We start from the raw sequence: 25,438 nt of genomic DNA, 5'->3' as shown, positions 1-25,438 counted from the left end.
TTCGAGAGAGATTGTCCGTTTTGTACACGAAGTGCATCCAGTTTTTGTCGTAGCCCTCTCAACTTTTTAAGACATGCTATGTGGGTGAAATGATGATAGCATGCCAACTTTCAACATTTTCAGAGTTCATTTGTAGTGCTTTTCAATTTCAGGGTCAACTAGCTCAAAAAAAAGAAGTAAATGCACGAAGAATACCAAATGAAGTCAAAAATTGTTGAAATTTTGTGATGTGCCTTTGAATGGTGCATTTTGACCACACAAAAAGTATGGAGTTCAAATAAGTTCAAAAAAATGAAATCCCTTTTTAAGAGATGATTTCTCGTTCGAAACCCTGATACTTCGAGAGAGATTGTCCGTTTTGTACACGAAGTGCATCCAGTTTTTGTCGTAGCCCTCTCAACTTTTTAACACATGCTATGTGGGTGAAATTATGATAACATGCCAACTTTCAACATTTTCAGAGTTCATTTGTAGTGCTTTTCAATTTCAGGGTCAACTAGCTCAAAAAAAAAGAAGTACATGCACGAAGAATACCAAATGAAGTCAAATTTTTTTGAAATTTTGTGATGTGCCTTTGAATGGTGCATTTTGAACACACGAAAAGTATGGAGTTCAAATAAGTTCAAAAAAATGAAATACCTTTGTAAGAGATGAGTTCTCGTTCGAAACCCTGATACTTCGAGAGAGATTGTCCGTTTTGTACACGAAGTGCATCCAGTTTTTGTCGTAGCCCTCTCAACTTTTTAAGACATGCTATGTGGGTGAAATGATTATAGCATGCCAACTTTCAACATTTTCAGAGTTCATTTGTAGTGCTCTTCAATTTCAGGGTCAACTAGCTCAAAAAAAAGAAGTAAATGCACGAAGAATACCAAATGAAGTCAAAAATTGTTGAAATTTTGTGATGTGCCTTTGAATGGTGCATTTTGACCACACAAAAAGTATGGAGTTCAAATAAGTTCAAAAAAATGAAATCCCTTTTTAAGAGATGAGTTCTCGGTCGAAACCCTGATACTTCGAGAGAGATTGTCCGTTTTGTACACGAAGTGCATCCAGTTTTTGTCGTAGCCCTCTCAACTTTTTAAGATATGCTATGTGGGTGAAATGATGATAGCATGCCAACTTTCAACATTTTCAGAGTTCATTTGTAGTGCTTTTCAATTTCAGGGTCAACTAGCTCAAAAAAAATAAGTAAATGCACGAAGAATACCAAATGAAGTCAGAAATTGTTGAAATTTTGTGATGTGCCTTTGAATGGTGCATTTTGAACACACGAAAAGTATGGAGTTCAAATAAGTTCAAAAAAATGAAATCCCTTTGTAAAAGATGAGTTCTCGTTCGAAACCCTGATACTTCGAGAGAGATTGTCCGTTTTGTACACGAAGTGCATCCAGTTTTTGTCGTAGCCCTCTCAACTTTTTAAGACATGCTATGTGGGTGAAATGATGATAGCATGCCAACTTTCAACATTTTTAGAGTTCATTTGTAGTGCTTTTCAATTTCAGGGTCAACTAGCTCAAAAAAAAGAAGTACATGCACGAAGAATACCAAATGAAGTCAAAAATTGTTGAAATTTTGTGATGTGCCTTTGAATGGTGCATTTTGAACACACGAAAAGAATGGAGTTCAAATAAGTTCAAAAAAATGAAATCCCTTTATAAGAGATGAGTTCTCGTCCGAAACCCTGATACTTCGAGAGAGATTGTCCGTTTTGTACACGAAGTGCATCCAGTTTTTGTCGTAGCCCTCTCAACTTTTTTAGACATGCTATGTGGTTGAAATGATGATAGCATGCCAACTTTCAACATTTTCAGAGTTCATTTGTAGTGCTTTTCAATTTGAGGGTCAACTATCTCAAAAAAAAGAAGTAAATGCACGAAGAATACCAAAAGAAGTCAGAAATTGTTGAAATTTTGTGATGTGCCTTTGAATGGTGCATTTTGAACACACAAAAAGTATGGAGTTCAAATAAGTTAAAAAATTGAAATCCCTTTGTAAGAGATGAGTTCTCGTTCGAAACCCTGATACTTCGAGAGAGATTGTCCGTTTTGTACACGAAGTGCATCCAGTTTTTGTCGTAGCCCTCTCAACTTTTTAACACATGCTATGTGGGTGAAATGATGATAGCATGCCAACTTTCAACATTTTCAGAGTTCATCTGTAGTGCTTTTCAATTTCAGGGTCAACTAGCTCAAAAAAAAAGAAGTACATGCACGAAGAATACCAAATGAAGTCAAAAATTGTTGAAATTTTGTGATGTGCCTTTGAATGGTGCATTTTGAACACACAAAAAGTATGGAGTTCAAATAAGTTCAAAAAAATGAAATCCCTTTGTAAGAGATGAGTTCTCGTCCGAAACCCTGATACTTCAAGAGAGATTGTCCGTTTGGTACACGAAGTGTATCCAGTTTTTGTCGTAGCCCTCTCAACTTTTTTAGACATGCTATGTGGTTGAAATGATGATAGCATGCCAACTTTCAACATTTTCAGAGTTCATTTGTAGTGCTTTTCAATTTCAGGGTCAACTAGCTCAAAAAAAAGAAGTAAATGCACGAAGAATACCAAAAGAAGTCAGAAATTGTTGAAATTTTTTGATATGCCTTTGAATGGTGCATTTTGACCACACAAAAAGTATGGAGTTCAAATAAGTTCAAAAAAATGAAATCCCTTTTTAAGAGATGAGTTCTCGGTCGAAACCCTCATACTTCGAGAGAGATTGTCCGTTTTGTACACGAAGTGCATCCAGTTTTTGTCGTAGCCCTCTCAACTTTTTTAAGACATGCTATGTGGGTGAAATGATGATGGCATGCCAACTTTCAACATTTTCAGAGTTCATTTGTAGTGCTTTTCAATTTCAGGGTCAACTAGCTCAAAATAAATAAGTAAATGCACGAAGAATACCAAATGAAGTCAGAAATTGTTGAAATTTTGTGATGTGCCTTTGAATGGTGCATTTTGAACACACGAAAAGTATGGAGTTCAAATAAGTTCAAAAAAATGAAATCCCTTTGTAAGCGATAAGTTCTCGTTCGAAACCCTGATACTTCGAGAGAGATTGTCCGTTTTGTACACGAAGTGCATCCAGTTTTTGTCGTAGCCCTCTCAACTTTTTAAGACATGCTATGTGGGTGAAATGATGATAGCATGCCAACTTTCAACATTTTCAGAGTTCATTTGTAGTGCTTTTCAATTTCAGGGTCAACTAGCTCAAAAAAAAGAAGTAAATGCACGAAGAATACCAAATGAAGTCAAAAATTGTTGAAATTTTGTGATGTGCCTTTGAATGGTGCATTTTGAACACACAAAAAGTATGGAGTTCAAATAAGTTCAAAAAAATGAAATCCCTTTGTAAGAGATGAGTTCTCGTCCGAAACCCTGATACTTCAAGAGAGATTGTCCGTTTGGTACACGAAGTGCATCCAGTTTTTGTCGTAGCCCTCTCAACTTTTTAACACATGATATGTGGGTGAAATGATGATAGCATGCCAACTTTCAACATTTTTAGAGTTCATTTGTAGTGCTTTTCAATTTCAGTGTCAACTAGCTCAAAAAAAAAAGTAAATGCACGAAGAATACCAAATGAAGTCAAAAATTGTTGAAATTTTGTGATGTGCCTTTTAATTGTGCATTTTGACCACACAAAAAGTATGGAGTTCAAATAAGTTCAAAAAAATGAAATCCCTTTTTAAGAGATGAGTTCTCGGTCGAAACCCTCATACTTCGAGAGAGATTGTCCGTTTTGTACACGAAGTCCATCCAGTTTTTGTCGTAGCCCTCTCAGCTTTTTAAGACATGCTATGTGGGTGAAATGATGATAGCATGCCAACTTTCAACATTTTCAGAGTTCATTTGTAGTGCTTTTCAATTTCAGGGTCAACTTGCTCAAAAAAAAAAGTAAATGCACGAAGAATACCAAATGAAGTCAGAAATTGTTGAAATTTTGTGATGTGCCTTTGAATGATGCATTTTGAACACACGAATAGTATGGAGTTCAAATAAGTTCAAAAAAATGAAATCCCTTTTTAAGAGATGAGTTCTCGTTCGAAACCCTGATACTTCGAGAGAGATTGTCCGTTTTGTACACGAAGTGCATCCAGTTTTTGTCGTAGCCCTCTCAACTTTTTAAGACATGCTATGTGGGTGAAATGATGATAGCATGCCAACTTTCAACATTTTCAGAGTTCATTTGTAGTGCTTTTCAATTTGAGGGTCAACTAGCTCAAAAAAAAGAAGTAAATGCACGAAGAATACCAAATAAAGTCAAAAATTGTTGAAATTTTGTGATGTGCCTTTTAATGGTGCATTTTGAACACACAAAAAGTATGGAGTTCAAATAAGTTCAAAAAAATGAAATCCCTTTGTAAGAGATGAGTTCTCGTCCGAAACCCTGATACTTCAAGAGAGATTGTCCGTTTGGTACACGAAGTGCATCCAGTTTTTGTCGTAGCCCTCTCAACTTTTTAACACATGATATGTGTGTGAAATGATGATAGCATGCCAACTTTCAACATTTTCAGAGTTCATTTGTAGTGCTTTTCAAGTTCAGGGTCAACTAGCTCAAAAAAAAGAAGTAAATGCACGAAGAATACCAAATGAAGTCAGAAATTGTTGAAATTTTGTGATGTGCCTTTGAATGGTGCATTTTGACCACACAAAAAGTATGGAGTTCAAATAAGACCAAAAAAATGAAATCCCTTTGTAAGAGATGAGTTCTCGTCCGAAACCCTCATACTTCGAGAGAGATTGTCCGTTTTGTACACGAAGTGCATCCAGTTTTTGTCGTAGACCTCTCAACTTTTTAACACATGCTATGTGGGTGAAATGATGATAGCATGCCAACTTTCAACATTTTCAGAGTTCATTTGTAGTGCTTTTCAATTTCAGGGTCAACTAGCTCAAAAAAAAGAAGTAAATGCACGAAGAATACCAAATGAAGTCAGAAATTGTTGAAATTTTGCGATGTGCCTTTGAATGGTGCATTGTGAACACACAAAAAGTATGGAGTTCGAATAAGTTCAAAAAAATGAAATCCCTTTGTAAGAGATGAGTTCTCGTTCGAAACCCTCATACTTCGAGAGAGATTGTTCGTTTTGTACACGAAGTGCATCCAGTTTTTGTCGTAGCCCTCTCAACTTTTTAACACATGCTATGTGGGTGAAGTGATGATAGCATGCCAACTTTCAACATTTTCAGAGTTCATTTGTAGTGCTTTTCAATTTCAGGGTCAACTAGCTCAAAAAAAAAGAAGTAAATGCACGAAGAATAACAAAAGAAGTCAGAAATTGTTGAAATTTTGTGATGTGCCTTTGAATGGTGCATTTTGAACACACAAAAAGTATGGAGGTCAAATAAGTTCAAAAAAATGAAATCCCTTTGTAAGATATGAGTTCTCGTCCGAAACCCTGATACTTCGAGAGAGATTGTCCGTTTTGTACACGAAGTGCATCCAGTTTTTGTCGTAGCCCTCTCAACTTTTTAAGACATGCTATGTGGGTGAAATGATGATAGCATGCCAACTTTCAACATTTTCAGAGTTCATTTGTAGTGCTTTTCAATTTCAGGGTCAACTAGCTCAAAAAAAAGAAGTAAATGCACGAAGAATACCAAATGAAGTCAAAAATTGTTGAAATTTTGTGATGTGCCTTTTAATGGTGTATTTTGAACACACAAAAAGTATGGAGTTCAAATAAGTTCAAAAAATGAAATCCCTTTGTAAGAGATGAGTTCTCGTCCGAAACCCTGATACTTCAAGAGAGATTGTCCGTTTGGTACACGAAGTGCATCCAGTTTTTGTCGTAGCCCTCTCAACTTTTTAACACATGCTATGTGGGTGAAATGATGATAGCATGCCAACTTTCAACATTTTCAGAGTTCATTTGTAGTGCTTTTCAATTTCAGGGTCAACTAGCTCAAAAAAAAGAAGTACATGCACGAAGAATACCAAATGAAGTCAAAAATTGTTGAAATTTTGTGATGTGCCTTTTAATTGTGCATTTTGACCACACAAAAAGTATGGAGTTCAAATAAGTTCAAAAAAATGAAATCCCTTTTTAAGAGATGAGTTCTCGGTCGAAACCCTCATACTTCGAGAGAGATTGTCCGTTTTGTACACGAAGTGCATCCAGTTTTTGTCGTAGCCCTCTCAACTTTTTAAGACATGCTATGTGGGTGAAATGATGATAGCATGCCAACTTTCAACATTTTCAGAGTTCATTTGTAGTGCTTTTCAATTTCAGGGTCAACTAGCTCGAAAAAAAAGAAGTAAATGCACGAAGAATACCAAAAGAAGTCAAGAATTGTTGAAATTTTGTGATGTGCCTTTGAATGGTGCATTTTGAACACACAAAAAGTATGGAGTTCAAATAAGTTCGAAAAAATGAAATCCCTTTGTAAGAGATGAGTTCTTGTTCGAAACCCTCATACTTCGAGAGAGCTTGTCCGTTTTGTACACGAAGTGCATCCAGTTTTTGTCGTAGCCCTCTCAACTTTTTAACACATGCTATGTGGGTGAAATGATGATAGCATGCCAACTTTCAACATTTTCAGAGTCCATTTGTAGTGCTTTTCAATTTCAGGGTCAACTAGCTCAGAAAAAAGAAGTAAATGCACGAAGAATACCAAATGAAGTCAGAAATTGTTGAAATTTTGCGATGTGCCTTTGAATGGTGCATTGTGAACACACAAAAAGTATGGAGTTCGAATAAGTTCAAAAAAATGAAATCCCTTTGTAAGAGATGAGTTCTCATTCGAAACCCTCATACTTCGAGAGAGATTGTCCGTTTTGTACACGAAGTGCATCCAGTTTTTGTCGTAGCCCTCTCAACTTTTTAACACATGCTATGTGGGTGAAGTGATGATAGCATGCCAACTTTCAACATTTTCAGAGTTCATTTGTAGTGCTTTTCAATTTCAGGGTCAACTAGCTCAAAAAAAAAATAAGTAAATGCACGAAGAATACCAAAAGAAGTCACAAATTGTTGAAATTTTGTGATGTGCCTTTGAATGGTGCATTTTGAACACACAAAAAGTATGGAGTTCAAATAAGTTCAAAAAAATGAAATCCCTTTGTAAGAGATGAGTTCTCCTCCGAAACCCTGATACTTCGAGAGAGATTGTCCGTTTTGTACACGAAGTGCATCCAGTTTTTGTCGTAGCCCTCTCAACTTTTTAAGACATGCTATGTGGGTGAAATGATGATAGCATGCCAACTTTCAACATTTTCAGAGTTCATTTGTAGTGCTTTCCAATTTCAGGGTCAACTAGCTCAAAAAAAAGAAGTAAATGCACGAAGAATACCAAATGAAGTCAAAAATTGTTGAAATTTTGTGATGTGCCTTTGAATGGTGCATTTTGAACACACAAAAAGTATGGAGTTCAAATAAGTTCGAAAAAATGAAATCCCTTTGTAAGAGATGAGTTCTTGTTCGAAACCCTCATACTTCGAGAGAGCTTGTCCGTTTTGTACACGAAGTGCATCCAGTTTTTGTCGTAGCCCTCTCAACTTTTTTAAGACATGCTATGTGGGTGAAATGATGATGGCATGCCAACTTTCAACATTTTCAGAGTTCATTTGTAGTGCTTTTCAATTTCAGGGTCAACTAGCTCAAAATAAATAAGTAAATGCACGAAGAATACCAAATGAAGTCAGAAATTGTTGAAATTTTGTGATGTGCCTTTGAATGGTGCATTTTGAACACACGAAAAGTATGGAGTTCAAATAAGTTCAAAAAATGAAATCCCTTTGTAAGAGATGAGTTCTCGTCCGAAACCCTGATACTTCAAGAGAGATTGTCCGTTTGGTACACGAAGTGCATCCAGTTTTTGTCGTAGCCCTCTCAACTTTTTAACACATGCTATGTGGGTGAAATGATGATAGCATGCCAACTTTCAACATTTTCAGAGTTCATTTGTAGTGCTTTTCAATTTCAGGGTCAACTAGCTCAAAAAAAAAGAAGTACATGCACGAAGAATACCAAATGAAGTCAAAAATTGTTGAAATTTTGTGATGTGCCTTTGAATGGTGCATTTTGACCACACAAAAAGTATGGAGTTCAAATAAGTTCAAAAAAATGAAATCCCTTTTTAAGAGATGAGTTCTCGGTCGAAACCCTGATACTTCGAGAGAGATTGTCCGTTTTGTACACGAAGTGCATCCAGTTTTTGTCGTAGCCCTCTCAACTTTTTAAGTTATGCTATGTGGGTGAAATAATGATAGCATGCCAACTTTCAACATTTTCAGAGTTCATTTGTAGTGCTTTTCAATTTCAGGGTCAACTAGCTCAAAAAAAATAAGTAAATGCACGAAGAATACCAAATGAAGTCAGAAATTGTTGAAATTTTGTGATGTGCCTTTGAATGGTGCATTTTGAACACACAAAAAGTATGGAGTTCAAATACGTTCAAAAAAATGAAATCCCTTTGTAAGCGATAAGTTCTCGTTTGAAACCCTCATACTTCGAGAGATATTGTCCATTTTGTACACGAAGTGCATCCAGTTTTTGTCGTAGCCCTCTCAACTTTTTAACACATGCTATGTGGGTGAAATGATGATAGCATGCCAACTTTCAACATTTTCAGAGTTCATTTGTAGTGCTTTTCAATTTCTGGGTCAACTAGCTCAAAAAAAGAAGAAGTAAATGCACGAAGAATACCAAAAGAAGTCAGAAATTGTTGAAATTTTGTGACGTGCCTTTGAATGGTGCATTTTGAACACACAAAAAGTATGGAGTTCAAATAAGTTCAACATAATGAAATCCCTTTGTAAGAGATGATTTCTCGTTCGAAACCCTGATACTTCGAGAGAGATTGTCCGTTTTGTACACGAAGTGCATCCAGTTTTTGTCGTAGCCCTCTCAACTTTTTAACACATGCTATGTGGGTGAAATGATGATAACATGCCAACTTTCAACATTTTCAGAGTTCATTTGTAGTGCTTTTCAATTTCAGGGTCAACTAGCTCAAAAAAAAAGAAGTACATGCACGAAGAATACCAAATGAAGTCAAAAATTGTTGAAATTTTGTGATGTGCATTTGAATGGTGCATTTTGAACACACAAAAAGTATGGAGTTCAAATAAGTTCAAAAAAATGAAATCCCTTTGTAAGAGATGAGTTCTCGTCCGAAACCCTGATACTTCGAGAGAGATTGTCCGTTTGGTACACGAAGTGCATCTAGTTTTTGTCGTAGCCCTCTCAACTTTTTTAGACATGCTATGTGGTTGAAATGATGATAGCATGCCAAATTTCAACATTTTCAGAGTTCATTTGTAATGCTTTTCAATTTCAGGGTCAACTAGCTAAAAAAAAAGTAAATGCACGAAGAATACCAAAAGAAGTCAGAAATTGTTGAAATTTTGTGATGTGCCTTTGAATGGTGCATTTTGACCACACAAAAAGTATGGATTTCAAATAAGTTCAAAAAAATGAAATCCCTTTTTAAGAGATGAGTTCTCGGTTGAAACCCTGATACTTCGAGAGAGATTGTCCGTTTTGTACACGAAGTGCATCCAGTTTTTGTCGTAGCCCTCTCAACTTTTTAAGACATGCTATGTGGGTGAAATGATGATAGCATGCCAACTTTCAACATTTTCAGAGTTCATTTGTAGTGCTTTTCAATTTCAGGGTCAACTAGCTCAAAAAAAAGAAGTAAATGCACGAAGAATACCAAATGAAGTCAAAAATTGTTGAAATTTTGTGATGTGCCTTTTAATGGTGCATTTTGAACACACAAAAAGTATGGAGTTCAAATAAGTTCAAAAAATGAAATCCCTTTGTAAGAGATGAGTTCTCGTCCGAAACCCTGATACTTCAAGAGAGATTGTCCGTTTGGTACACGAAGTGCATCCAATTTTTGTCGTAGCCCTCTCAACTTTTTAACACATGCTATGTGGGTGAAATGATGATAGCATGCCAACTTTCAACATTTTCAGAGTTCATTTGTAGTGCTTTTCAATTTCAGGGTCAACTAGCTCAAAAAAAAAGAAGTACATGCACGAAGAATACCAAATGAAGTCAAAAATTGTTGAAATTTTGTGATGTGCCTTTGAATGGTGCATTTTGACCACACAAAAAGTATGGAGTTCAAATAAGTTCAAAAAAATGAAATCCCTTTTTAAGAGATGAGTTCTCGGTCGAAACCCTGATACTTCGAGAGAGATTGTCCGTTTTGTACACGAAGTGCATCCAGTTTTTGTCGTAGCCCTCTCAACTTTTTAAGATATGCTATGTGGGTGAAATAATGATAGCATGCCAACTTTCAACATTTTCAGAGTTCATTTGTAGTGCTTTTCAATTTCAGGGTCAACTAGCTCAAAAAAAATAAGTAAATGCACGAAGAATACCAAATGAAGTCAGAAATTGTTGAAATTTTGTGATGTGCCTTTGAATGGTGCATTTTGAACACACAAAAAGTATGGAGTTCAAATACGTTCAAAAAAATGAAATCCCTTTGTAAGCGATAAGTTCTCGTTTGAAACCCTCATACTTCGAGAGATATTGTCCGTTTTGTACACGAAGTGCATCCAGTTTTTGTCGTAGCCCTCTCAACTTTTTAACACATGCTATGTGGGTGAAATGATGATAGCATGCCAACTTTCAACATTTTCAGAGTTCATTTGTAGTGCTTTTCAATTTCTGGGTCAACTAGCTCAAAAAAAGAAGAAGTAAATGCACGAAGAATACCAAAAGAAGTCAGAAATTGTTGAAATTTTGTGACGTGCCTTTGAATGGTGCATTTTGAACACACAAAAAGTATGGAGTTCAAATAAGTTCAAAATAATGAAATCCCTTTGTAAGAGATGATTTCTCGTTCGAAACCCTGATACTTCGAGAGAGATTGTCCGTTTTGTACACGAAATGCATCCAGTTTTTGTCGTAGCCCTCTCAACTTTTTAACACATGCTATGTGGGTGAAATGATGATAACATGCCAACTTTCAACATTTTCAGAGTTCATTTGTAGTGCTTTTCAATTTCAGGGTCAACTAGCTCAAAAAAAAAAGAAGTACATGCACGAAGAATACCAAATGAAGTCAAAAATTGTTGAAATTTTGTGATGTGCATTTGAATGGTGCATTTTGAACACACAAAAAGTATGGAGTTCAAATAAGTTCAAAAAAATGAAATCCCTTTGTAAGAGATGAGTTCTCGTCCGAAACCCTGATACTTCGAGAGAGATTGTCCGTTTGGTACACGAAGTGCATCTAGTATTTGTCGTAGCCCTCTCAACTTTTTTAGACATGCTATGTGGTTGAAATGATGATAGCATGCCAACTTTCAACATTTTCAGAGTTCATTTGTAATGCTTTTCAATTTCAGGGTCAACTAGCTAAAAAAAAAGTAAATGCATGAAGAATACCAAAAGAAGTCAGAAATTGTTGAAATTTTGTGATGTGCCTTTCAATGGTGCATTTTGACCACACAAAAAGTATGGAGTTCAAATAAGTTCAAAAAAATGAAATCCCTTTTTAAGAGATGAGTTCTCGGTTGAAACCGTGATACTTCGAGAGAGATTGTCCGTTTTGTACACGAAGTGCATCCAGTTTTTGTCGTAGCCCTCTCAACTTTTTAAGACATGCTATGTGGGTGAAATGATGATAGCATGCCAACTTTCAACATTTTCAGAGTTCATTTGTAGTGCTTTTCAATTTCAGGGTCAACTAGCTCAAAAAAAAGAAGTAAATGCACGAAGAATACCAAATGAAGTCAGAAATTGTTTAAATTTTGTGATGTGCCTTTGAATGGTGCATTTTGAACACGCGAAAAGTATGGAGTTCAAATAAGTTCAAAAAAATGAAATCCCTTTGTAAGAGATGAGTTCTCGTTCGAAACCCTGATACTTCGAGAGAGATTGTCCGTTTTGTACACGAAGTGCATCCAGTTTTTGTCGTAGCCCTCTCAACTTTTTAAGATATGCTATGTGGGTGAAATAATGATAGCATGCCAACTTTCAACATTTTCAGAGTTCATTTGTAGTGCTTTTCAATTTCAGGGTCAACTAGCTCAAAAAAAATAAGTAAATGCACGAAGAATACCAAATGAAGTCAAAAATTGTTGAAATTTTGTGATGTTCCTTTGAATGGTGCATTTTGAACACACAAAAAGTATGGAGTTCAAATAAGTTCAAAAAAATGAAATCCCATTGTAAGAGATGAGTTCTCGTCCGAAACCCTGATACTTCAAGAGAGATTGTCCGTTTGGTACACGAAGTGCATCCAGTTTTTGTCGTAGCCCTCTCAACTTTTTAACACATGCTATGTGGGTGAAATGATGATAGCATGCCAACTTTCAACATTTTTAGAGTTCATTTGTAGTGCTTTTCAATTTCAGTGTCAACTAGCTCAAAAAAAAAAAGTAAATGCACGAAGAATACCAAATGAAGTCAAAAATTGTTGAAATTTTGTGATGTGCCTTTTAATTTTTCATTTTGACCACACAAAAAGTATGTAGTTCAAATAAGTTCAAGAAAATGAAATCCCTTTTTAAGAGATGAGTTCTCGGTCGAAACCCTCATACTTCGAGAGAGATTGTCCGTTTTGTACACGAAGTGCATCCAGTTTTTGTTGTAGCCCTCTGAACTTTTTAAGACATGCTATGTGGGTGAAATGATGATAACATGCCAACTTTCAACATTTTCAGAGTTCATTTGTAGTGCTTTTCAATTTCAGGGTCAACTTGCTCAAAAAAAATAAGTAAATGCACGAAGAATACCAAAAGAAGTCAGAAATTGTTGAAATTTTGTGATGTGCCTTTGAATGGTGCATTTTGAACACACGAATAGTATGGAGTTCAAATAAGTTCAAAAAAATGAAATCCCTTTGTAAGAGATGAGTTCTCGTTCGAAACCCTGATACTTCCAGAGAGATTGTCCGTTTTGTACACGAAGTGCATCCAGTTTTTGTCGTAGCCCTCTCAACTTTTTAAGACATGCTATGTGGGTGAAATGATGATAGCATGCCAACTTTCAACATTTTCAGAGTTCATTTGTAGTGCTTTTCAATTTGAGGGTCAACTAGCTCAAAAAAAAAGAAGTAAATGCACGAAGAATACCAAATTAAGTCAAAAATTGTTGATATTTTGTGATGTGCCTTTTAATGGTGCATTTTGAACACACAAAAAGTATGGAGTTCAAATAAGTTCAAAAAAATGAAATCCCTTTGTAAGAGATGAGTTCTCATCCGAAACCCTGATACTTCAAGAGAGATTGTCCGTTTGGTACACGAAGTGCATCCAGTTTTTGTCGTAGCCCTCTCAACTTTTTAACACATGCTATGTGTGTGAAATGATGATAGCATGCCAACTTTCAACATTTTCAGAGTTCATTTGTAGTGCTTTTCAAGTTCATGGTCAACTAGCTCAAAAAAAAGAAGTAAATGCACGAAGAATACCAAATGAAGTGAGAAATTGTTGAAATTTTGTGATGTGCCTTTGAATGGTGCATTTTGACCACACAAAAAGTATGGAGTTCAAATAAGATCAAAAAAATGAAATCCCTTTGTAAGAGATGAGTTCTCGTCCGAAACCCTCATACTTCGAGAGAGATTGTCCGTTTTGTACACGAAGTGCATCCAGTTTTTGTCGTAGACCTCTCAACTTTTTAACACATCCTATGTGGGTGAAATGATGATAGCATGCCAACTTTCAACATTTTCAGAGTTCATTTGTAGTGCTTTTCAATTTCAGGGTCAACTAGCTAAAAAAAAAGTAAATGCACGAAGAATACCAAATGAAGTCAGAAATTGTTGAAATTTTGCGATGTGCCTTTGAATGGTGCATTGTGAACTCACAAAAAGTATGGAGTTCGAATAAGTTCAAAAAAATGAAATCCCTTTGTAAGAGATGAGTTCTCGTTCGAAACCCTCATACTTCGAGAGAGATTGTCCGTTTTGTACACGAAGTGCATCCAGTTTTTGTCGTAGCCCTCTCAACTTTTTAACACATGCTATGTGGGTGAAGTGATGATAGCATGCCAACTTTCAACATTTTCAGAGTTCATTTGTAGTGCTTTTCAATTTCAGGGTCAACTAGCTCAAAAAAAAAGAAGTAAATGCACGAAGAATACCAAAAGAAGTCAGAAATTGTTGAAATTTTGTGATGTGCCTTTGAATGGTTCATTTTGAACACACAAAAAGTATGGAGGTCAAATAAGTTCAAAAAAATGAAATCCCTTTGTAAGAGATGAGTTCTTGTTCGAAACCTGATACTTCGAGAGAGATTGTCCGTTTTGTACACGAAGTGCATCCAGTTTTTGTCGTAGCCCTCTCATCTTTTTAACACATGCTATGTGGGTGAAATGATGATAGCATGCCAACTTTCAACATTTTGAAAGTTCATTTGTAGTGTTTTTCAATTTCAGGGTCAACTAGCTCAAAAAAAAAAGAAGTAAATGCACGAAGAATACCAAAAGAAGTCAGAAATTGTTGAAATTTTGTGATGTGCCTTTGAATGGTGCATTTTGACCACACAAAAAGTATGGAGTTCAAATAAGTTCAAAAAAATGAAATCCCTTTGTAAGAGATGAGTTCTTGTTCGAAACCCTGATACTTCGAGAGAGATTGTCCGTTTTGTACACGAAGTGCATCCAGTTTTTGTCGTAGCCCCCTCAACTTTTGAAGACATGCTATGTGGGTGAAATGATGATAGCATGACAACTTTCAACATTTTCAGAGTTCATTTGTAGTGCTTTTCAATTTCAGGGTCAACTAGCTCAAAAAAATAAGTAATTGCACGAAGAATACCAAATGAAGTCAGAAATTGTTGACATTTTGCGATGTGCCTTTGAATGGTGCATTGTGAACGCACAAAAAGTATGGAGTTCGAATAAGTTCAAAAAAATGAAATCCCTTTGTAAGAGATGAGTTCTCGTTAGAAACCCTCATACTTCGAGAGAGATTGTCCGTTTTGTACACGAAGTGCATCCAGTTTTTGTCGTAGCCCTCTCAACTTTTTAACACATGCTATGTGGGTGAAGTGATGATAGCATGCCAACTTTCAACATTTTCAGAGTTCATTTGTAGTGCTTTTCAATTTCAGGGTCAACTAGCTCAAAAAAAAGAAGTAAATGCACGAAGAATACCAAATGAAGTCAGAAATTGTTGAAAATTTGTGATGTGCCTTTGAATGGTGCATTTTGAACACAAAAAAGTATGGAGTTCAAATAAGATCAAAAAATGAAATCCCTTTGTTAGAGATGAGTTCTCGTTCGAAACCCTGATACTTCGAGAGAGATTGTCCGTTTTGTACACGAAGTGCATCCAGTTTTTGTCGTAGCCCTCTCAACTTTTTAAGACATGCTATGTGGGTGAAATGATGATAGCATGCCAACTTTCAACATTTTCAGAGTTCATTTGTAGTGCTTTTCAATTTCAGGGTCAACTAGCTCAAAAAAATAAGTAAATGCACGAAGAATACCAAATGAAGTCAGAAATTGTTGAAATTTTCTGATGTGCCTTTGAATGGTGCATTTTGAACACACGAAAAGTATGGAGTTCAAATAACTTCAAAAAAAATGATATCCCTTTGTAAAAGATGAGTTCTCGTTCGAAACCCTGATACTTCGAGAGAGATTGTCCGTTTTGTACACGAAGTGCATCCAGTTTATGTCGCAGCCCTCTCAACTTTTTAAGACATGCTATGTGGGTGAAATTATGATAGCATGCCAACTTTCAACATTTTCAGAGTTCATTTGTAGTGCTTTTCAATTTCAGGGTCAACTAGCTCAAAAAAAGAAGTACATGCACGAAGAATACCAAATGAAGTCAAAAATTGTTGAAATTTTGTGATGTGCCTTTGAATGGTGCATTTTGAACACACAAAAAGTATGGAGTTCAAATAAGTTCAAAAAAATGAAATCCCTTTGTAAGAGATGAGTTCTCGTCCGAAACCCTGATACTTCGAGAGAGATTGTCCGTTTGGTACACGAAGTGCATCCAGTTTTTGTCGTAGCCCTCTCAACTTTTTTAGACATGCTATGTGGGTGAAATGATGATATCGTGCCAACTTTCAACATTTTCAGAGTTCATTTGTAGTGCTTTTCAATTTCAGGGTCAACTAGCTGAAAAAAAGAAGTAAATGCACGAAGAATACCAAATGAAGTCAGAAATTGTTGAAATTTTGCGATGTGCCTTTGAATGGTGCATTGTGAACACACAAAAAGTATGGAGTTCAAATAAGTTCAAAAAAATGAAATCCCTTTGTAAGAGATGAGTTCTCGTTCGATACCCTCATACTTCGAGAGAGATTGTCCGTTTTGTACACGAAGTGCATCCAGTTTTACTCGTAGCGCTCTCAACTTTTTAACACATGCTATGTGGGTGAAATGATGATACCATGCCAACTTTCAACATTTTCAGAGTTCATTTGTAGTGCTTTTCAATTTCAGGGTCAACTTGCACAAAAAAAAAGAAGTAAATGCACGAAGAATACCAAAAGAAGTCAAAAATTGTTGAAATTTTGTGATGTGCCTTTGAATGGTGCATTTTGAACACACAAAAAGTATGGAGTTCAAATAAGTTCAAAAAAACAAAATCCCTTTGTAAGAGATAAGTTCTCGTTCGAAACCCTGATACTTCGAGAGAGATTGTCCGTTTTGTACACGAAGTGCATCCAGTTTTTGTCGTAGCCCTCTCAACTTTTTAACACATGCTATGTGGGTGAAATGATGATAGCATGCCAACTTTCAACATTTTCAGAGTTCATTTGTAGTGCCTTTCAATTTCAGGGTCAACTAGCTGAAAAAAAAGAAGTAAATGCACGAAGAATACCAAATGAAGTCAGAAATTGTTGGAATTTTGCGATGTGCCTTTGAATGGTGCATTGTGAACACACAAAAAGTATGGAGTTCAAATAAGTTTAAAAAAATGAAATCGCTTTGTAAGAGATGAGTTCTCGTTCGATACCCTCATACTTCGAGAGAGATTGTCCGTTTTGTACACGAAGTGCATCCAGTTTTTCTCGTAGCCCTCTCAACTTTTTAACACATGCTATGTGGGTGAAATGATGATAGCATGCCAACTTTCAACATTTTCAGAGTTCATTTGTAGTGCTTTTCAATTTCAGGGTCAACTTGCTCAAAAAAAAGAAGTAAATGCACGAAGAATACCAAAAGAAGTCAGAAATTGTTGAAATTTTGTGATGTGCCTTTGAATGGTGCATTTTGAACACACAAAAAGTATGGAGTTCAAATAAGTTCAAAAAAACGAAATCCCTTTGTAAGAGATAAGTTCTCGTTCGAAACCCTGATACTTCGAGAGAGATTGTCCGTTTTGTACACGAAGTGCATCCAGTTTTTGTCGTAGCCCTCTCAACTTTTTAACACATGCTATGTGGGTGAAATGATGATAGCATGGCAACTTTCAACATTTTCAGAGTTCATTTGTAGTATTTTTCAATTTCAGGGTCAACTAGCTCAAAAAAGAAGAAGTAAATGCACGAAGAATACCAAAAGAAGTCAGAAATTGTTGAAATTTTGTGATGTGCCTTTGAATGGTGCATTTTGACCACACAAAAAGTATGGAGTTCAAATAAGTTAAAAAAAATGAAATCCCTTTGTAAGAGATGAGTTCTCGGTCGAAACCCTGATACTTCGAGAGAGATTGTTCGTTTTGTACACGAAGTGCATCCAGTTTTTGTCGTAGCCCTATCAAATTTTGAAGACATGCTATGTGGGTGAAATGATGATAGCATGCCAACTTTCAACATTTTCAGAGTTCATTTGTACTGCTTTTCAATTTCAGGGTCAACTAGCTAAAAAAAAAGAAGTAAATGCACGAAGAATACCAAAAGAAGTCAGAAATTGTTGAAAATTTGTGATGTGCCTTTGAATGGTGCATTTTGAGCACACAAAAGTATGGAGTTCAAATAAGTTCAAAAAATGAAATCCCTTAGTAAGAGATGAGTTCTCGTTCGAAACCCTGATACTTCGAGAGAGATTGTCCGTTTTGTACACGAAGTGCATCCAGTTTTTGTCGTAGCCCTCTCAACTTTTTAAGACATGCTATGTGGGTGAAATTATGATAGCATGCCAACTTTCAACATTTTCAGAGTTCATTTGTAGTGCTTTTCAATTTCAGGGTCAACTAGCTCAAAAAAAAAGAAGTAAATGCACGAAGAATACCAAATGAAGTCAGAAATTGTTGAAATTTTGTGATGTGCCTTTGAATGGTGCATTTTGAACACACGAAAAGTATGGAGTTCAAATAAGTTCAACAAAATGAAATCCCTTTGTAAAAGATGAGTTCTCGTTCGAAACCCTGATACTTCGAGAGAGATTGTCCGTTTTGTACACGAAGTGCATCCAGTTTATGTCGTAGCCCTCTCAACTTTTTAAGACATGCTATGTGGGTGAAATTATGATAGCATGCCAACTTTCAACATTTTCAGAGTTCATTTGTAGTGCTTTTCAATTTCAGGGTCAACTAGCTCAAAAAAAAAGAAGTACATGCACGAAGAATACCAAATGAAGTCAAAAATTGTTGAAATTTTGTGATGTGCCTTTGAATGGTGCATTTTGAACACACAAAAAGTATGGAGTTCAAATAAGTTCAAAAAAATGAAATCCCTTTGTAAGAGATGAGTTCTCGTCCGAAACCCTGATACTTCGAGAGAGATTGTCCGTTTGGTACACGAAGTGCATCCAGTTTTTGTCGTAGCCCTCTCAACTTTTTTAGACATGCTATGTGGGTGAAATGATGATAGCATGCCAACTTTCAACATTTTCAGAGTTCATGGCTTTTCAATTTCAGGGTCAACTAGCTGAAAAAAAAGAAGTAAATGCACGAAGAATACCAAATGAAGTCAGAAATTGTTGAAATTTTGTGATGTGCCTTTGAATGGTGCATTGTGAACACACAAAAAGTATGGAGTTCAAATAAGTTCAAAAAAATGAAATCCCTTTGTAAGAGATGAGTTCTCGTTCGATACCCTCATACTTCGAGAGAGATTGTCCGTTTTGTACACGAAGTGCATCCAGTTTATGTCGTAGCCCTCTCAACTTTTGAAGACATGCTATGTGGGTGAAATTATGATAGCATGCCAACTTTCAACATTTTCAGAGTTCATTTGTAGTGTTTTTCAATTTCAGGGTCAACTAGCTCAAAAAAAAGAAGTACATGCACGAAGAATACCAAATGAAGTCAAAAATTGTTGAAATTTTGTGATGTGCCTTTGAATGGTGCATTTTGAACACACAAAAAGTATGGAGTTCAAATAAGTTCAAAAAAAAAAACCCTTTGTAAGAGATGAGTTCTCGTCCGAAACCCTGATACTTCGAGAGAGATTGTCCGTTTGGTACACGAAGTGCATCCAGTTTTTCTCGTAGCCCTCTCAACTCTTTTAGACATGCTATGTGGGTGAAATGATGATAGCATGCCAACTTTCAACATTTTCAGAGTTCATTTGTAGTGCTTTTAAATTTCAGGGTCAACTAGCTGAAAAAAAAGAAGTAAATGCACGAAGAATACCAAATGAAGTCAGAAATTGTTGAAATTTTGTGATGTTCCTTTGAATGGTGCATTGTGAACACACAAAAAGTATGGAGTTCAAATAAGTTCAAAAAAATGAAATCCCCTTGTAAGAGATGAGTTCTCGTTCGATACCCTCATACTTCGAGAGAGATTGTCCGTTTTGTACACGAAGTGCATCCAGTTTATGTCGTAGCCCTCTCAACTTTTTAAGACATGCTATGTGGGTGAAATTATGATAGCATGCCAACTTTCAACATTTTCAGAGTTCATTTGTAGTGCTTTTCAATTCCAGGGTCAACTAGCTCAAAAAAAAAGAAGTACATGCACGAAGAATACCAAATGAAGTCAAAAATTGTTGAAATTTTGTGATGTGCCTTTGAATGGTGCATTTTGAACACACAAAAAGTATGGAGTTCAAATAAGTTCAAAAAAATGAAATCCCTTTGTAAGAGATGAGTTCTCGTCCGAAACCCTGATACTTCGAGAGAGATTGTCCGTTTGGTACACGAAGTGCATCCAGTTTTTGTCGTAGCCCTCTCAACTTTTTTAGACATGCTATGTGGGTGAAATGATGATAGCATGCCAACTTTCAACATTTTCAGAGTTCATGGCTTTTCAATTTCAGGGTCAACTAGCTGAAAAAAAGAAGTAAATGCACGAAGAATACCAAATGAAGTCAGAAATTGTTGAAATTTTGCGATGTGCCTTTGAATGGTGCATTGTGAACACACAAAAAGTATGGAGTTCAAATAAGTTCAAAAAAATGAAATCCCTTTGTAAGAGATGAGTACTCGTTCGATACCCTCATACTTCGAGAGAGATGGTCCGTTTTGTACACGAAGTGCATCCAGTTTTTCTCGTAGCCCTCTCAACTTTTTAACACATGCTATGTGGGTGAAATGATGATAGCATGCCAACTTTCAACATTTTCAGAGTTCATTTGTAGTGCTTTTCAATTTCAGGGTTAACTTGCTCAAAAAAAGAAGTAAATGCACGAAGAATACCAAAAGAAGTCAGAAATTTTAGAAATTTTGTGATGTGCCTTTGAATGGTGCATTTTGAACACACAAAAAGTATGGAGTTCAAATAAGTTCAAAAAAACGAAATCCCTTTGTAAGAGATAAGTTCTCGTTCGAAACCCTGATACTTCGAGAGAGATTGTCCGTTTTGTACACGAAGTGCATCCAGTTTTTGTCGTAGCCCTCTCAACTTTTTAACACATGCTATGTGGGTGAAATGATGATAGCATGCCAACTTTCAACATTTTCAGAGTTCATTTGTAGTATTTTTCAATTTCAGGGTCAACTAGCTCAAAAAAAAAGAAGTAAATGCACGAAGAATACCAAAAGAAGTCAGAAATTGTTGAAATTTTGTGATGTGCCTTTGAATGGTGCATTTTGACCACACAAAAGGTATGGAGTTCAAATAAGTTCAAAAAAATGAAATCCCTTTGTAAGAGATGAGTTCTCGGTCGAAACCCTGATACTTCGAGAGAGATTGTTCGTTTTGTACACGAAGTGCATCCAGTTTTTGTCGTAGCCCTATCAACTTTTGAAGACATGCTATGTGGGTGAAATGATGAGAGCATGCCAACTTTCAACATTTTCAGAGTTCATTTGTACTGCTTTTCAATTTCAGGGTCAACTAGGTCAAAAAAAAGAAGTAAATGCACGAAGAATACCAAAAGAAGTCAGAAATTGTTGAAAATTTGTGATGTGCCTTTGAATGGTGCATTTTGAACACACAAAAGTATGGAGTTCAAATAAGTTCAAAAAATGAAATCCCTTTGTAAGAGATGAGTTCTCGTTCGAAACCCTGATACTTCGAGAGAGATTGTCCGTTTTGTACACGAAGTGCATCCAATTTTTTTCGTAGCCCTCTCAACTTTTTAAGACATGCTATGTGGGTGAAATTATGATAGCATGCCAACTTTCAACATTTTCAGAGTTCATTTGTAGTGCTTTTCAATTTCAGGGTCAACTAGATCAAAAAAAATAAGTAAATGAACACACAAAAAGTATGGAGTTCAAATAAGTTCGAAAAAATGAAATCCCTTTGTAAGAGATGAGTTCTCGTTCGAAACCCTCATACTTCGAGAGAGATTGTCCGTTTTGTACACGAAGTGCATCCAGTTTTTGTCGTAGCCCTCTCAACATTTTAACACATGCTATGTGGGTGAAATGATGATAGCATGCCAACTTTAAACATTTTCAGAGTTCATTTGTAGTGCTTTTCAATTTCAGGGTCAACTAGCTCAAAAAAGAAGTAAATGCACGAAGAATACCAAATGAAGTCACAATTTGTTGAAATTTTGTGATGTGCCTTTGAATGGTGCATTTTGAACACACAAAAAGTATGGAGTTCAAATAAGTTCAAAAAAACAAAATCCCTTTGTAAGAGATGAGTTCTCGTTCGAAACCCTGATACTTCTAGAGAGATTGCCCGTGTTGTACACGAAGTGCATCCAGTTTTTGTCGTAGCCCTCTCAACTTTTTAACACATGCTATGTGGGTGAAATGATGATAGCATGCCAACTTTCAACATTTTCAGAGTTTATTTGTAGTGCTTTTCAATTTCAGGGTCAACTATCTCAAAAAAAAGAAGTAAATGCACGAAGAATACCAAATGAAGTCAGAAATTGTTGAAATTTTGTGATGTGCCTTTGAATGGTGCATTTTGAACACACACAAAGTATGGAGTTCAAACAAGTTCAAAAAAATGAAATCCCTTTGTAAGAGATGAGTTCTCGTTCGAAACCCTCATACTTCGAGAGAGATTGTCCGTTTTGTACATGAAGTGCATCCAGTTTTTGTCGTAGCCCTCTCAGCTTTTTAAGTCATGCTATGTGGGTGAAATGATGATAGCATGCCAACTTTCAACACTTTCATAGTTCATTTGTAGTGCTTTTCAATTCCAGGGTCAACTAGCTCAAAAAAAAACAAGTAAATGCACGAAGAATACCAAAAGAAGTCAGAAATTGTTGAAATTTTGTGATGTGCCTTTGAATGGTGCATTTTGAACACACAAAAAGCATGGAGTTCAAATAAGTTCAAAAAAATGAAATCCCTTTGTAAGAGATAAGTTCTCGTTCGAAACCCTCATACTTCGAGAGAGATTGTCCGTTTTGTACACGAAGTGCATCTAGTTTTTGTCGTAGCCCTCTCAACTTTTTAACACCTGCTATGTGGGTGAAATGATGATAGCATGCCGACTTTCAACATTTTCAGAGTTCATTTGTAGTGCTTTTCAATTTCAGGGTCAACTAGCTCGAAAAAAAAGAAGTAAATGCACGAAGAATACCAAAAGAAGTCAAGAATTGTTGAAATTTTGTGATGTGCCTTTGAATGGTGCATTTTGAACACACAAAAAGTATGGAGTTCAAATAAGTTCGAAAAAATGAAATCCCTTTGTAAGAGATGAGTTCTTGTTCGAAACCCTCATACTTCGAGAGAGCTTGTCCGTTTTGTACACGAAGTGCATCCAGTTTTTGTCGTAGCCCTCTCAACTTTTTCACACATGCTATGTGGGTGAAATGATGATAGCATGCCAACTTTCAACATTTTCAGAGTTCATTTGTAGTGCTTTTCAGTTTCAGGGTCAACTAGCTCAAAAAAAAGAAGTAAATACACGAAGAATACCAAATGAAGTCACAAATTGTTGAAATTTTGTGATGTGCCTTTGAATGGTGCATTTTGAACACACAAAAAGTATGGAGTTCAAATAAGTTCAAAAAAATGAAATCCCTTTGTAAGAGATGAGTTCTCGTCCGAAACCCTGATACTTCGAGAGAGATTGTCCGTCTGGTACACGAAGTGCATCCAGTTTTTGTCGTAGCCCTCTGAACTTTTTAACACATGCTATGTGGGTGAAATGATGATAGCATGCCAACTTTCAACATTTTCAGAGTTCATTTGTAGTGCTTTTCAATTTCAGGGTCAACTAGCTCAAAAAAAAAGTAAATGCACGAAGAATACCAAATGAAGTCAGAAATTGTTGAAAATTTGTGATTTTCCTTTGAATGGTGCATTTTGAACACACAAAAGTATGGAGTTCAAATAAGTTCAAAAAATGAAATCCCTTTGTAAGAGATGAGTTCTCGTCCGAAACCCTGATACTTCGAGAGAGATTGTCCGTTTGGTACACGAAGTGCATCCAGTTTTTGTCGTAGCCCTCTCAACTTTTTAATACATGCTATGTGGGTGAAATGATGATAGCATGCCAACTTTCAACATTTTCAGAGTTCATTTGTAGTGCTTTTCAATTTCAGGGTCAACTAGCTCAAAAAAAAAGTAAATGCACGAAGAATACCAAATGAAGTCAGAAATTGTTGAAAATTTGTGATTTTCCTTTGAATGGTGCATTTTGAACACACAAAAGTATGGAGTTCAAATAAGTTCAAAAAAAGAAATCCCTTTGTAAGAGATGAGTTCTCGTTCGAAACCTGATACTTCTAGAGAGATTGCCCGTGTTGTACACGAAGTGCATCCAGTTTTTGTCGTAGCCCTCTCAACTTTTTAACACATGCTATGTGGGTCAAATGATGATAGCATGCCAACTTTCAACATTTTCAGAGTTTATTTGTAGTGCTTTTCAATTTCAGGGTCAACTAGCTAAAAAAAAAGTAAATGCACGAAGAATACCAAATGAAGTCAGAAATTGTTGAAATTTGTTGATTTGCCTTTGAATGGTGAATTTTGAACACACAAAAAGTATGGAGTTCAAATAAGTTCAAAAAAATGAAATCCCTTTGTAAGAGATGAGTTCTCGTTCGAAACCCTCATACTTCGAGAGAGATTGTCCGTTTTGTACACGAAGTGCATCCAGTTTTTGTCGTAGCCCTCTCAAATTTTTAACACATGCTATGTGGGTGAAATGATGATAGCATGCCAACTTTCAACATTTTCAGAGTTCATTTGTAGTGGTTTTCAATTTCAGGGTCAACTAGCTCAAAAAAAAGAAGTAAATGCACGAAGAATACCAAATGAAGTCACAATTTGTTGAAATTTTGTGATGTGCCTTTGAATGGTGCATTTTGAACACACAAAAAGTATGGAGTTCAAATAAGTTCAAAAAAATGAAATCCCTTTGTAAGGGATGAGTTCTCGTCCGAAACCCTGATACTTCGAGAGAGATTGTCCGTTTGGTACACGAAGCGCATCCAGTTTTTGTCGTAGCCCTCTCAACTTTTTAACACATGCTATGTGGGTGAAATGATGATAGAATGCCAACTTTCAACATTTTCAGAGTTCATTTGTAGAGCTTTTCAATTTCAGGGTCAACTAGCTCAAAAAAAAAAGTAAATGCACGAAGAATACCAAATGAAGTCAGAAATTGTTGAAAATTTGTGATTTTCCTTTGAATGGTGCATTTTGAACACACAAAAGTATGGAGTTCAAATAAGTTCAAAAAATGAAATCCCTTTGTAAGAGATGAGTTCTCGTTCGAAACCCTGATACTTCTAGAGAGATTGCCCGTGTTGTACACGAAGTGCATCCAGTTTTTGTCGTAGCCCTCTCAACTTTTTAACACATGCTATGTGGGTGAAATGATGATAGCATGCCAACTTTCAACATTTTCAGAGTTTATTTGTAGTGCTTTTCAATTTCAGGGTCAACTAGCTCAAAAAAAAGAAGTAAATGCACGAAGAATACCAAATGAAGTCAGAAATTGTTGAAATTTTGTGATGTGCCTTTGAATGGTGCTTTTTGAACACACAAAAAGTATGGAGTTCAAATAAGTTCAAAAAAATGAAATCCCTTTGTAAGAGATGAGTTCTCGTTCGAAACCCTCATACTTCGAGAGAGATTGTCCGTTTTGTACATGAAGTGCATCCAGTTTTTGTCGTAGCCCTCTCAGCTTTTTAAGTCATGCTATGTGGGTGAAATGATGATAGCATGCCAACTTTCAACACTTTCATAGTTCATTTGTAGTGCTTTTCAATTCCAGGGTCAACTAGCTCAAAAAAAAAAAGAAGTAAATG

This window comes from Hordeum vulgare, chromosome 5H (genome assembly GCF_904849725.1).
Source record: "Hordeum vulgare subsp. vulgare chromosome 5H, MorexV3_pseudomolecules_assembly, whole genome shotgun sequence".
In the NCBI taxonomy this organism is placed as follows: Eukaryota; Viridiplantae; Streptophyta; class Magnoliopsida; order Poales; family Poaceae; genus Hordeum; species Hordeum vulgare.
The sequence above is the reverse complement of the archived record's forward strand: the minus strand, read 5'-3'. Positions refer to the sequence as shown.